The sequence below is a fragment of the Parasteatoda tepidariorum genome, chromosome 4, assembly GCF_982258835.1.
Source record: "Parasteatoda tepidariorum strain Cologne lab strain chromosome 4, Ptep-v5.0, whole genome shotgun sequence".
Classification (NCBI taxonomy): Eukaryota; Metazoa; Arthropoda; class Arachnida; order Araneae; family Theridiidae; genus Parasteatoda; species Parasteatoda tepidariorum.
The window spans coordinates 47,488,677-47,504,073 of record NC_141758.1 but is presented as its reverse complement, the minus strand read 5'-3'; positions in this window follow the sequence as shown (position 1 = coordinate 47,504,073).

Sequence of the window (15,397 nt, the reverse complement as noted above, 5' to 3'; positions counted from 1 at the left end):
ATTAAGCCACTGGAAAACTGAAACAAGAACTTCCGTGTCAGTAGTCAAATGCTCTGACCACCATAGGAATGGATGTATCAGAGCCAGGGTGAATTAAAAAACTTTATATAGTAGTCGATGCTGGTTCCAGGTCTTCAAATGGATAGTTTATCTGTTTATATACTTGCGTATAAGCGTCTTAAATTATAGAGATACGTAATGCACAATAACTTCCTTATCTATGAGTGTTTAAGCAGCATCTGTACTGTTGGAAAGATTTAGAAGATTAACTGAACTAATAAAAGCCTTGTACTACGTTAAGTCGCAATATTGCTTAAAGTTGGCAATATAATTTATATACGGTATCAGTTTGGCCCATATTATCTTGCTCAAGTACACCTTTAATTTTATTGCATGACAATATAGTATTACCCGAATTAAAACATAGTTTAACTGAACGCCTTATTAAAGTTGCAGTGAATTTGTAAAATAGTGTGACGGTACAAATGCTGCAATTCATTGCTCAACCGAATTTTTGAGTGTTAATTGTTTTTGTCCTTAATAATTATCGAGGAAAAATTGAGCAACAAATGAAATTGTTACCAAAACTATATTGAAAAAAATTAAGTACCTCATTTTATAAAATTATTTTAAGATATTGAAAGAAAAAAAAAACCTTTCCTTAAGTTTAAAATCACTAAAAATTTATTTTAAATGATTTAGGAAAATATTTCACTTAAATATCAATTAAGTTTGATTTATTTTGAATAAAAATATTCGTAGCTTAATTTAAAATATTTTACAAAACTTCATACGAAAAATCTTTTAAATTAACATTTTTAAATGTCATATTGCACAAAATAAGCATTTTTAAACAATATAATCTTTAAATCTGAGAAGAAAAAAAATAACACGTTAAGGATATTTTTTTTCCTTTTTTTAAAACTTTCAGTAAATCTTTAATTATATGGCTATATAGAATATCACAATTTATAATTCTTAATGATTTACTACTATTTTCTAATTTCAGCAAATAAAAAATACACATTGCACCAGCTGTAAGAATAAATATTTAAAGTAATTAGAGAGCAAGTGTGTTTTTAATATCTTTTTAATTACCGTTAACGTAAAATGAACCTAAGGTGCTTTAATATTTTTCTTTATGTCCTTTTTTAATGATAGTAAATGTTTTATAGATATTTGAATAATTTTAATTTATTTGGAATTGCTTGTTTAATTACATAAAATAACATATTATGTGCTCTTTTTGAAAGAGGATCGAATTATATTTTTAAATTTTAAGATTAAACTGCATTTTATAAGAAATATTTCTTTGATCATGAAATGTCATACGATCAATTTGTTTTTGTAGAACACTGAAAACCTTCGAATTTCTTTTTAAATAGAATGTTTATAAGGTAAACAGAAAACAGCTGATAATTAGTTTATATAATTACCTAACCAGCCTTATATTACAAAGTATGAAAAAAATTATTTTGTAAATCGTAAATCGCAGAAAAAGAAAGAGAAAAAAAATTGATGTCTTCATTTAATGGTGTATACTTTTAAAAGCTTATAAATGCACGTTTTTTTGTGCTTTCGTACCATTTGATATATATTTAAAATTCAACCATAAATTTTGTGAAACATTTTGATACTTACTAAAAGTTGAAGAAATTCCTGCCCTTTTAACAAATTTTTGACAATATTTTATACATTTATATTAACAAATCCTGATTTATTTTGAATAAAAATATTGTTATTTTAATTTTTCGCAAGATTTCAGTTCACGATTAAAATTAAGAATTTTTTTTAAATGGCATGTTTTTTTAGTTTTAGTTTTCCTCATATCAAAAAATACATCAAAAAATACTAATTTCTGAAGTAAAATAAGTAGAATATCTGAAATATACATTATAGAAATATTTTCTAGTTGAGTTTGATAATATTTGATATACATCGATTTTAAAATACGCGTGAAAAATTAAACTAAATCTTATCTTGCATTCTAATTGAGATAAGAGGACGATTTTCAATGATTGAAAAAAGAATAAGAAATTTAAAAAAAAAATCTTATGAGAACTATCAAAAGTTTCAAGATGCTTGCGCTCCAGGTGTTATAAAACATTAAAAAATGCATACAATTATCAAGATCTGAAAACTCTTTGAATTAAAATTTATAAAATAAATAATTGTGATATAAAAATAAATATATGTGATGAATTACGGATTCCTTTAAAAGATATTAAAATGGTAAAACGCTAATTTTGTAAAAAAAAAAAAAAAATGCTGAGATTTTTCCAATTATATAACATTCGTTTTAAATTAAACGATGCAGGTTCGAATGTTGACGACTAAAGTTTTGACGAAAAATATTCCTAGGGGTTGATGGATATTGGGTAAGAAATCAGCAACTGTAGGGCTAACCTTGTAAGGTTTTCATGATTTTATAACACAATGTTTATAAGGAAGACGAGTTTGTTTCATTGCTTGATTCTGCAGTTTCATTGTCTTCCGGACTGATTTCAAAACAAAATTATAGAGTAGGATGTTTGTTAGAGCAATCCCAAATGGTTCGAATGTGTTATGGCAGAGATGAAATTAAATGTCTTTAAAAGGAATTCTAGTAGAATTTTTCAATTTTAAGACTGCGGTCATTAATCATTCCTAAATTACCCACGACTAAACTATTAGCTGTAAGAAGTTTGTGACCAAAACGGCAGTGCTCTCGTATGACTTATTTTATAAAATATAATTCTTTGAAGTGTGAAAAATAACAGAATGTTATAAGCAAACAGTCATTAAATGTGACATTTCTTTACTAGATAACTTTGAATAAAAAAAAAACTTTTGAATGTAATTTGTTTTTTGTTGTTAACAAAAATAATAGTTTCATTTAACTACAAAATGGTATTATAATGATTTCAGATATTCAATTGTATTAGTTCATAAAATGTTTAAATTTTAAAGATAAATTTCTCATATTTCTTGTAGAAAAGAGAAAGAAATAGAAGTGCTTAGAAATTTCTTAGAATATAGAAAATGTAAATTATTATATATATCTAAGGGTGGCAGCGGTTTAAGCAGGACAGACAGGCTAACGATTTTAAAATGAGTAAATTAATTTTATTTATCTATCATAGTTTGGAAATGAGTATCCAAGTGACACGATGGAAGTTAGAGAAAATCTTGCGAAGTAAATCCGTAAAATGTTTCGTTCTAGGGAAATCTTAATAATTATAATTGTTCTATTAAATAGGTCAAGAGAAATTTATCTTTATCATGCTTAGTCACGTCATTACATACGTTAAAATGTTAATTAATGCATACTTTAACTAAAAATAGATTAAAAAGCAGGATGTGAATTTTAAATTGTGAGATAGAGCGCTTCATTTGAAATGATAAATTAAAAAAAAATTTGCAGAAAAGGAATTACATAAAAAGATTAATTGAAGCTTCTTATGTTACATATATTTTAACAAAAACTATATTATTTATTTTAACAAAAGGTGAGAGCACAGTCTTAATTTAGAGAGAAATAGCGCATTGAAAGTGAGATTTTATTTATTATTTACAAAACAGGTTTGTATTTTTTTTGGCTATATTAGAAAAACGATTATTTTCCTTACAAGAAAAAAGTTTATAATTTTGAACAATAAAAAAAAGTAAAATATTTTTCATGATATTACATCATTATATAAACATAATTTTGAATTAATATAAGACTGAAAGAAATTCCATCCATATTTTTGAGACTGGCTTTATTTTACCTCAGTTTTTTCCCAAACGATATTGTAAAAAGAATAAAAAGAAAGCAAGCTTGGCAGACGATCATTATTTTTCAACAGCATTCGAGGTGGCATCAGTTCCATGGTTGTGTGGACCTTCCATTTTTTATTTTTAATCATTCTGAGAGCTTTAAGTAATGAGAGATACTTTTTTTTTATTTTCTTCATCTAGCTTTTCCTGAAAAGCGATTTACTTTGGTGGATGGATGTTAGCTGAACTCTAGGCTCAAAATAGTGCTAAGAGAAGAATATTTCATTTTTCTTTCAAAATATCGAGCATTCGTGTGGAAATTCAAAATCTGTAACCGAAAAAGAAATTATACCGCAGCAAAACCAATATTTTTAATGGTTTTTGTAGCAAGATAAGAGCGATTTATGAGTGGTTCAATATGGAAATATGAAGAATATATTTTTTCTTCCGTTGAAATTTGTGCAACCATAAATTATGAGAAAGATGTAATTTAGCTGGATCTAATAATGGCCTGTATTTCTATGCATAAATGTTTCTACAAATATGTTTTTCTTCCGAAACTGGAAATAGGCATGAAAAAAAAAAGAACTAATGAATAAACTTATTTTTGAGGAATGAATATTTATGATAAATTACATGTAATTCATGTTACAGATAAAACTTGAAATCAGGCATTCTATTGAAAAATTATTCTTTCAGATAAATAACTAGGCATTTTGTAGAAAAAATTATGCTCATCCTATTGGTTTCAGAGAAATTAGGCTTTATATAGAAAATTAAACAATGCTGAAAACTAACCGAGTAAGTATGAAACGATTAAACGTTTCATATATTGTCCACGCTTTTTATGTACTACCAAATGCATAAAATGGTAAAGTATAAAATACAATGCATCAGGATGTCTATTAGATGCCTAGATATTCTCGATAATACCGGTTTTTCACGGATTTTCACACAGTTCTCGAAATCTCAATTTTTTTCAATTTTATTTCACACACAATTTCTAAATTTGGGAAACCCGCAATAATACAATTTTAGTTTAGCAACTTTTTTGCTGCATGATCTATATTTTCCTCTTTCAGTGGGTCTCAAATTGACGATAGCAAAATCAGTACGATACGATACGAAAACGCATTATTTACCCAATTTTGAGTACACTTTTTACGTTTTTTTCTTCAATAAGTTAGGGATAATTGAAATCGAAGATATTTTATATATTTTAAATATACTACTTCAGAAATGTTCTTTTTTTTACAGTTATTTTCAAACGAATAAATTTTCAATTTATTTCTAGTTCTTATAATCTACTATAATATAGTAGATTACTTATTTTTTGTCATGTTTTGCAATGTTTGAAATTCTCATCTTTTAATAACGATATTTGGATACAAATATTCTATCGCATGCTCTGTAGATAAATTTGGTGGTTTTGAAGATTATTATGAAGGTTTCTGCTACTGGAATGACAGTCTCATTATTTTTTCATAATAACATTAGTGTTTTGAAGAATGAACCACTTTTAAATAATAGTCTTATTGTGACCTTATTTTCTTACTTTATTTAAAAAACATTCATCCTTAGTAGAATGCTTGCATATCCCTTGAAATGTCTCCATAAAATATATAATATTATTATTGCACATTTCATTGTCAAGTATTGTCATATTTTGTAATACTATTTGAAATTCTCATGTTTTAATAACGGTATTTGAATACAAATATTGTCTACCGCATGCTCTGCAGAATATGGTGGATTTGAAGTTTATTACGAAGGTTTCTGTTATTGAAATGACAGTCTCATTATTTTTTAATAATAACATTTATGTTTTAAAGAATGAACAACTTCTAAATAAGTAGTACTGCTCTGAGTACTGATTCCTGAGGATCTATACATCCACATATCTTGAAAATTTAATCACCTGTTCCTCCAACTATAATGTATGTGCCCAATGAATATCATTCTGCCATTTGCATTCCTTTCTGGTGTAGCAATTTTAATGGCCAGTAGTGTATATACCAAATTTCATCCAAAAGTGAATTTGCTAAGTCATGCCCTCTCATTGTTAGTAAGTACAACAGTGAGGAACAAATAACACAAGAGAACATATGCATGAAGATAAGGAAACGTTTTATCATATATTACAACTCATTTAGTTGAGACTTCACTAGAGCGTAGAGCGACTCTACTCGAACAAGATCACTGAGACTGCTGCTTGTGTGTTTGCAATCCATGGGAATATTTGATCTACTGTAGATACGACACCACCGCCATTTATTTGAGCACATGTTACTGTGTCAAACCTAGTTGTGTTTGAACCCAATAACACGACACTAAAATTAATATAGTCACACAAAAATTGATTCAGACATAAAAAAAAATAGTACAAATATAATTAATTTTATGACCATCGTTAAACAACCTACCAATTCTGAATTTAAGACCATCAATGTTTGTAGTTCTGTAATTTTGAACCCATTAAAGAAGAGAAAGGAACTCCTGGATCAGGATTGGGACAAAATAACCTTAGCGAAGGATTTTTAGATGGCTAAAGCCCTCATTTGCGTTACATAAAGATTAAAACACGAAAGCCTCATATAGTTAGCCCGACGGCAAGGGGATTCTAGATCACGATCCGTCAACAATTTAGGATATTTTATGAAGGTATTGTGGTTGGAGTGAGCAGGGAGTTGAATTCGAATCAACCAGCCCACGCTGGTATACGAATCTGGGTCATCTTATATGGAGTTGAGCGCTCTACGACCACGACTCCGATACAGATACAGTTAACGAAAAAACAAATAAAGAAATAAATCTTTCAATTTCCTGGACAGTTAGTCTCTGTAAATTAAGTGCTATAAGCACGTTATCTCTCTCGTTTAAGAAATTACGTATTTAATTGCGTCTTTTGATTAAAATACTGTTTTAATTTACGATTAAAAGCTAAAAATAAGCTACCTTACTCTCTGATTATTAAAAGTTCCCAGATAGCATGCAATTTTGCTTCCGTTATGTATTTTTTCTAATCGAACATGCATATTACTCTATGAATTTATTTAGGAAATTATATTGATATTTCTGGACTAAAGTCTGTACGACTTTCTATGTATATTTAAATCTTAAAAGTAACCATTTATTTTTCCAATAAAACTGTAAAATTGGAAAAAGCTCTTAGAGAATAGATATTGCGCATGCGCTTGTGACCCATCTTAAAATTCTCGAGTCTTCAAGCAGAGTTTTGGAACATTAAGTGCTTTTTACACAAATTTAGAGCTGTTGAGATTTCTAGAAGGTTCGTGAAATAATTGCATCCATTTCGTAAGAGGAGTTGAAAGTTTTCTTGTAAAAATGGAAAATGTTTTAAGATGTCAGTGAGCATTATAAGTGCAAGGGGAACAAAAAGCAATGATTTAAAATAGAAATGAATGTTAAAAAAGAGAATATTTTTAAAGACAGTTTAGGTAAGGAGATTCATGAAAAAATAGATAGTTAACCTATGTTGCTGGAATTTATTCTAAAAATGCGCTTCGTTAAAAATTTTTTTAGGAAATTTTAAGGAAGTTATGAATATTTCTTAAAATTTTTTTCTTCATTTAATGTAAAATACGGTTTCGTTCACTGAAGATTTTTTTCTAAATAAATTCAAAACACATTTTTATGAGAAAATAAAGAGGAAATGGCGGAAGCTGTTGCATATGTTGCATCACTATGCAGAATAGTGTTAAGACTTTAGATTTCAGAATTTTTTGTTTATTTGAAATAAACAGTAGAAAATTTACTAGTTTTCCTCTATTTTTTAAAAAATGTCGTAAGAATATCTTTGTAATATATTGCAGTCTGCTTTGCCGCGCAAAAGTTATCAATTGAAAACTTGGAATTACGATTGGTGTATTAAAAAATGTTCTTTTTTTATTCTTGTGTACGTGTGTATACAAGAATTAAAAAAATATTATCATTCTATAACTATCTCTAGAATCATTATTTGTTAAACTTGTATTAAAGCGTAGCATGCCGGCCACCCTTTAGCAGAAGAAAAGCCACTACAATGTTGAAATATAATGTACTCAACCTATATTTATTTCGAAATTTCCAATTTATTTGAAAGTTGGCGTAATTTTTAGTGCCTTTTCCGTGATTATTTTTCTGTTTTTTGCTTAACGTAACTTTACATTTCAATTTGCTTTACTGCGAAGAAACAGTAAGACTTAGAAATTTAAATTTGCAATGGGTGTAGAAATAATATAAAGGGGGTACAATGAAAAAAAAAATTAAAATTTGATAACTAGTTTGAGAATTATTTATTCTTTGACTTGTAATAAAAAATACCAAGTAAGCCGATCTGCAGTCCACAGAAATGAAACTGCGTCGCTGACACTTAACGTGCTGAAAAGCTCATTTTATAATTATGATTTTGACTAGAATTGTTTTTTACTTAATTTAAACTTATTTAAAAATTACTGCAATTATACTTGCTTTTTTCGAGAACTTTTTCTCACTTATTTCTGCTTTAATAATGACTATTCATTCATTATTTCTGGAAAACTTATCTTACTTTTGATTCGTACTTGAATCAATGGTTAAATTAACAAAACAAAAAAAAGTGACATTAGATGTTTCCATGCATAAATCTTGACATCTATATATACTTTATATATCATTTATAATAATGACTATTCATCCATTACTGCAGGGAAACTTATTTTATTTTAATAAGTTCGTGCTTGAGTCAATGTTGAAATTACAAAAAAAAAAAAAATTATCAGATGTTTCCATTAATAAATCTTGACATTTATATTAAAATCTTTGAAAATCTAAAAAGAATAAACTAATTATTAAAAACTATTTTCTATTTAAACTTTTATAGTGCTGTAAGCTCGTTAACGAGTAAAATTGTTTTTCATTAATTTCATTTTATCATGTTACAAGTTTAAATGATTTTTTGTTCAGGTAGAGTTGATTCTTATTTTTCATAATGGTAATGGCCATTTCATTATTTTCAACACCTTGGTAAAACGTTCTTACATAAGATTATAGTAGCTATCTAATTTCTTAATAAAAATGTTCTTTGTCTTTGAGGAAAATAGTGACCTCTACTGGAATGAAAGCAATAGCGAGCATGAGATGGTTCCTCCTAAATTATGAGAAACTGCAGTTTTTATTAATAGTTAAACTATTAATGTAATCAAAATGTAATTTAAACCAGATTTTCGATGTAATTAAAACCAGGTTTTCTATGTAATTGAAACCAGGCTTGCAATGTAATTAAAACCATGTTTTCAATGAAATTAAAACATGGTTTTCAGGGTAATTGAATCCGGGTTCGCTGTGGCTGAGGGGACGAGCATACGCCTTCCAATGAGATGACCCAAGTTTGAATCTCAGCGGTGTCAGGTTGATATGAATTCTAACACTGATCGCAGTGCAAATGTAAAATATCCTCAGTGGCAGACGGATCATGAGTTGGAATCTCATTTCCGTTGGGCTAACCATGGGAGATTTTCGTGGTTTTCTTCTCTTTGTAACGTAAATGCGGGTTAGTTCCATCAAAAAGTTCCCCGCGAGTTGTAGTTTGTCCCAATGATTGATCCAAGAGTTTCCTAGTCTCCTGGGTTGGGTTTAAAATTACAAGGCTGCGAAGTTGAACATTGGTAGTTGTAAACATAGATTTGGGTCGGCTGCTTAACATAGGTTATAGTATACAAAATAAAATAAAATGTTGTTGAAAAAGTTAAGCAATGGTTTGTTTTTAAATATTAGTGTTGCGCTAAGGCGAACTTAATACAGGGGAAATTTCATACTAGTCTAAGCTAAATGAATAAGACCATATAGATTTGATTAGGTATATTTAAATGCAAGGGTAATGTAATAATAAGCTACACTAAAAAAAAACTCAGGAAAACATTTTGTTTGGTGAATTTTCTACATAATGTGTTATGTTTTAATGAAAACACTAAACACATTTAAAGTATCTGTCTTTAAGCAATACTGAAGAACAGTTTGATAGAAAAACACCATTTTTGGAGGAAAAAAATCTCTTATCACTATATAACATTTTCCGATAATAAGATGATGATTAATGTGCTTTTAACTTTCACAGTACAATGTATATTCTAATAATGCGCATATTCACATTAATATACTTTTCCCATTATAACGATTAATGTACTCTTCCCCTTCAGTTAACATCTTTATGTCTCTTAAATTTTCATCAGCTTATTTGCTATGTTTTTGACAAATATTAACGCAAAAGTATTTTCGTTGCTTGATTGTTTTTAAATATTTGAGTGAAACAAATAAATGAAAGGGTAATTTTGCGTAAAAAAAAACCGAAAACAGATTAGGCATAGTTATGCGTTGCACTTTAATGCGGTGCACCATATTTTCACGGCCGAAATATTCTATTGGAAGGAATCCATGTCCAAGAGGTCACGAGTTCGATCCTCACCCGCCGAAGACTCCCCATGCACTACATAGTGACTGGTGCTCTAGTAAATCTGTCGGGGTCACAAGGTCCTCCAAGTTCCCATAACAAATCAATACAACTGAGGGTACTGTATCGGAGATTTATCGTACTTTGGTTTAGGTCAAAATTACGATCTACGAATGGATGGATGGTGTGTGAATGTGTCTTGTAAAGTGAATTGTGACGTATGTTGTGGTAGCAGTCGCATTCTTGGCTATAGAAGGCGTCACTAGAAAGCAAAAAGCGCACCCCTCTACCTTAAAAAATAGGCTTATCAGTATTGACAAGTGGCATAAGATAACAACTATAACTATATTTTCACCATATATAATGGTTCAAGGTAAGGGATTCAACAGATAATCTATTTTACCAAGTGTCGTATCATGAGTTCGTGTCATTAGATACCTTAACTGACAACCAATTTATCTAGCTCATACGAGTTTACTATTTTAGAAAAGTTTTTTTTAATGATGTCCTTTTTTTGGCACAGGTTCTTACTTTCATTCTATTCTTTTATCTTTCTTTGGTACTTCAGTCGTTCAGTTACGCTTAAAGGTAAATTATTTGATTAGAAAGAATTATTAGTTAATAATTTAAAAAATTTTCATGTTAGGGTATATTAAAATAAAATGGGTGTCAATAACGAAATTACTTTGAAAATTGTTAAGTAATTTCTCAGAAAAACTACAATAAAGTTGAACATTTGATCAGAAACAACAAGTCTCAAAGAATAAATTAAAAAAATAAAAGAGAAACAAAAGCTGTTAAACTTAAAGATAAGGTATCCGGCTGGACTCGACACAATTTTATTTTTTGAAAACAATCTTAATTAAAATTTTAATTTCATTTTTCGTGAGCAAGAGTCTTAAATAATTTAGAAATCTCAAGTAAACTTTAAAAATTTATAAAATATTTTTTCAAAATAGGGGCAAATTTGAGCATAGAAACTAAATTTTTATGCCATGCAACAAATTGTAATGTATAAATGTTGAAAACCTTTTTTCTTCGAATTTTTGCGTTTTTGTGTTCTGAACTAAAACCGTTATAAAATTTCAAGTATACAAAGAAATAGTATTAAATATATTGTTCAAAATTGATTTTTGAAAGAAAAATTCTTAGTATTCTCACTAAATGAAAATAATAAATTCACATTTAGACCCCGGAGTTTAGTTCTAAACGTAGTTAACATTACACAAAATCTACATTTAATGCTTCAAGGAATTCTATTATAAACTTTTTTGGCAATGTGTGGTTTTTTTCAAAATCAACAATTTTCTGAAAAAGCATATTAAGTATGTAATTGCTATTCTGTTTCTTCTGTTAAATGCAAAAAAAAAAACAACAACAACTATAACTTCGATTTTAAAGAAAGGAGATTAAAAAAATTTTAAGATATTTGAAAAGCTAATGAACAAAACTTCAATTGCAGACAAAAAAGGAAAAAAAGAATCGAAATTTTCGTCGTCATAATTGCCAACTATTGCTCAATCGGATGAGTTAAGTAAAGTGTGTAGTTTCTCTCTTAAAACACCCTTTCAAGTCAAAAATTTATAAAAAATAATTTCCAATTTGAGTTAAATATTTTTGAACATTAACGTTATGAAATTATCATTTTTGTATTTTTATTCAAACTTTTTTACTCTTTATAGCTTTTGTATTCTCTTGTATCACTTTTATAATTTCGTTTTCTACAAATTAAAGTTAAAAAAACTAAGAAATTTTGATACCCAAGTTTAAAAATTTTAAAACAGCATAGGAAAGCAAATTCCAAGTATGGCTCATCCCTGTTTTACAGAAATACCTTCCTCTAAATCATAACCTGATTTTTTTATTAGAAGGCAAAAGTGCTTTAGATTTAATTTCTGCTCAGCTAGAAAGGAACAGTCAATTTTCACTGAAAAAGTAGGAAAGCAATTTCATAAATGGATCCATGAAACTGAAGGTGCAAAAGCACTTACGTAAACGCAATTCCTCGTAAATGCTTAAAATACTTTGGTAATCCTCTGCTTTTCAATCAGACCTTCGGAACATCAAATGCTTTTTCCAGGAAACCTCTCACATCTTAAGAGAAATCTAAGAATTTAATTTTGTCTTGGCATCGTTTCTAAACAGCTATGTACCTGATTTAGATGCTTGCTTTTAAGGAAAATATAGTTATGTGACACAATAAAAGTAGTTATTCTGTTTTAAGGTTAAAAATAACTGTCTATGGATATTTATTACATTATTTGTCGATTAATTTTTAAGCGTGGAAGTCAATTTTTATGATCGCATAAGAGATATTAACACCTAATTCTTATTGCACTGATAAATTGTCTTTGTATTTGTATAGACATGATAGCCGACCGGCCGGTTCAGGGTCAGGGAACTGGCTTTGCATCAGAAAGGTTCTGGATTTGAATCCCGGGCAAGGCATGGATGTTTTTCCATTCTCTCTACTATCTGTTCTTACTTTAGGAATAACGTTGTCCACCTAATACGGTGCCCCTAAGAAAGAGTGGCCAACGAATCTGCCCTTCAGATGCCTTTATGACGATTCCCCAGGTGGGCATTGGAAAAAAATATTGACATGATAATCACGATTGTTTGAAGATTTTATATTAATAGTGAGACAGCTTTATAGTAATTTTCAGAGCTTAGTCCCAAACGACAATTTGAAAATTTATTTGGAAGACAGAGAAAGATGAATTTCAAAGCTGAGTTCCAAACGATAATTTGAAAATTTATTTGGAAGACAGAGAAAGATGAATTTCAAAGCTGAGTTCCAAATGATAATTTGAAAATTTATTTGGAAGACAGAGAAAGATGAATTTCAAAGCTGAGTTCTAAACGATAATTTGAAAATTTATTTGGAAGACAGAGAAAGATGAATTTCAAAGCTGAGTTCCAAACGATAATTTGAAAATTTATTTGGAAGACAGAGAAAGATGAATTTGAAAGCTGAGTTCCAAACGACAATTTGAAAATTTATTTGGAAGACAGAGAAAGATGAATTTCAAAGCTGAGTTCCAAACGATAATTTGAAAATTTATTTGAGAGGCATAGAAGCAGAGAGAGAGGAATTTTAGAACTGAGTTCCAACATCGCAATTAAAAATATATCGTACTTCTTGACGAATTTAAAATCAATAGTTTCTTTAAAAGCCTCTCCTTAAAATGGTATGCCACGTTTAAAAATTGAATTGTAACTTTGTCTAAAGAAAATCAGTTGAAATCTCCATTTCAATTTGTAAATATAGTTGTTATTTATTTTTAAACCGGTAAATTTAAAATTAAAACGCGAAATTTATATTATTAGGTTAACAATATAGTATGAGAATTAAATTGCAATCCAATTTAAATCATTATTGTCCCAGCATTCAATGCATCGAAGTGTTATTAATGGATTAATAAATAAGCAGCATGTTTTTAATTCAATTTGTGTTAAGACAGTCGCTGCTTGTTCTTACGAATACTGCTACAAATTTTAAATTTATTTTTCAGAAAATTAGCAGTTTGTCAAAACATTTGTTATTTTCATTCAACAATTTAAAAAAAGATCTTATATCAATCATCATATGATTTGAACACTAGCATTTTCCGCATCCATTGTTTTATTAGTAAACTGCCGGTTTTAGTTCAATGCGTTCATATGCATGGAATGAAACTTAAAATTCATATTGCCTAAAACTAGTCTGGAAGCATAATAAAATTTTTTTTTAAATACAATCTCATCTTAGATTCTGAAAAGGAAAAGAAAAACAGGAAAAGGAGTTCGTAATCGTTCTTTTGGGACCGTTCACCGTTAACCACAAAGGTGAATTTCTGTATCATATTTATACAAGAAAAAGAAGAAAAAAAAGATCAATGATAAAAAAGAAATATTTTTTCTCCCATCAGCTTTAAATTTGTTCTCGCCCATTAACTACTAACGACTTACAGCGCCACCTACCGTGCTAAACGATGACCAATGGTAAGGACCTTAAATGTTCTGAATCGATTGAATAGAACAGCTAAAATGATATGTTTGCATTGAAGTTCCTCAGCGGAAAATTTAGAAGATTCTTTGCGATTTTTTTCAACAGTTTTTCTTAGTCACCGAAAATGTTTTCTTTCAGTTTAAGGAAACAGCTTAAAGTGGAAAAAGTATTCTTATTTTGATGCTTTTAAGTTATGTACCTTAGAAAATATTTTTCTTTTCTGATGCAAGTCATGCTAGCTGTGGAAACTTTGAACTGCCAGGGAGTAAATTGAGCGAAGAATAAATAGCATAAGAAAAACTTAAACGAATGTTTGAAAAATCTTTAAAGAAAATATTAGAATAGTTACCAGACAGAGAAATATGAATTTCGGAAAGTCTTGGATCTTTACTTTATTCTATATGAACACAAAAATTCCCTTTGAATTAACAAGGTATGTCAGCGAAAAGTAATAATAAGGGAAAACTTAAAAAATTAAATATTAAATAACTAAACTATTAAAATTTTAAAATAAAAATAACTTAAGCTTTTTACTGATATACTATCATAGAGTTGATATTATAAATTTTATTTCATTCTCTTTAATTTTTTCCCACGTGAAAAGCTTATTTCATTTAATTTAATTCTCTACATTAGGCCTATGGGTGCCGTTGCTGTTATTTCACAGATTTTCATGAAAATTGTTCATGTTGAAAAGGGTTTGGCGAAAAACGGAAGAAATTGTTTTTTTTTAAGGAATTTTTGGACCAAAAATATTCTTAGGGGACCATTTTGAAATTCGACTTAATTTAAGAAATGACTTAGTTACAGATGGTGGTCTGTATGTTGAAAATGTCTATATCCTTTTTAATTTGTAAGCCAATTTTCTTAATATTGGCGCCATTCGAAAATAAAGTAAACACTATGCAAAAAAGTTAGCAAAATTCTGAGATTATTTTTATTATTTAAAAGTTACAGAAAAATTTTATTAAAATGATATCTTCAGCAAACTTTTTTTAGGTAAGTAAGAATTTTTACCATCTCAATTCTTTTCTCATAATTTTAAAAATCATACTTTTCAGCATAAAAAATTAAGGTAGCATTTAAAATTAATTCTTTGAATTTTTAAGAAAATAAAAAGTGGTTTTTAGCCGGCAAAAAACCGCAAGAACTTCTTATAGCATGAAAACAAAGTTTCTTGACATCATTTTTTCCCTTATAATATAAAGCATCGTATTTTTTAATAAAAAAAATGAAGAGAG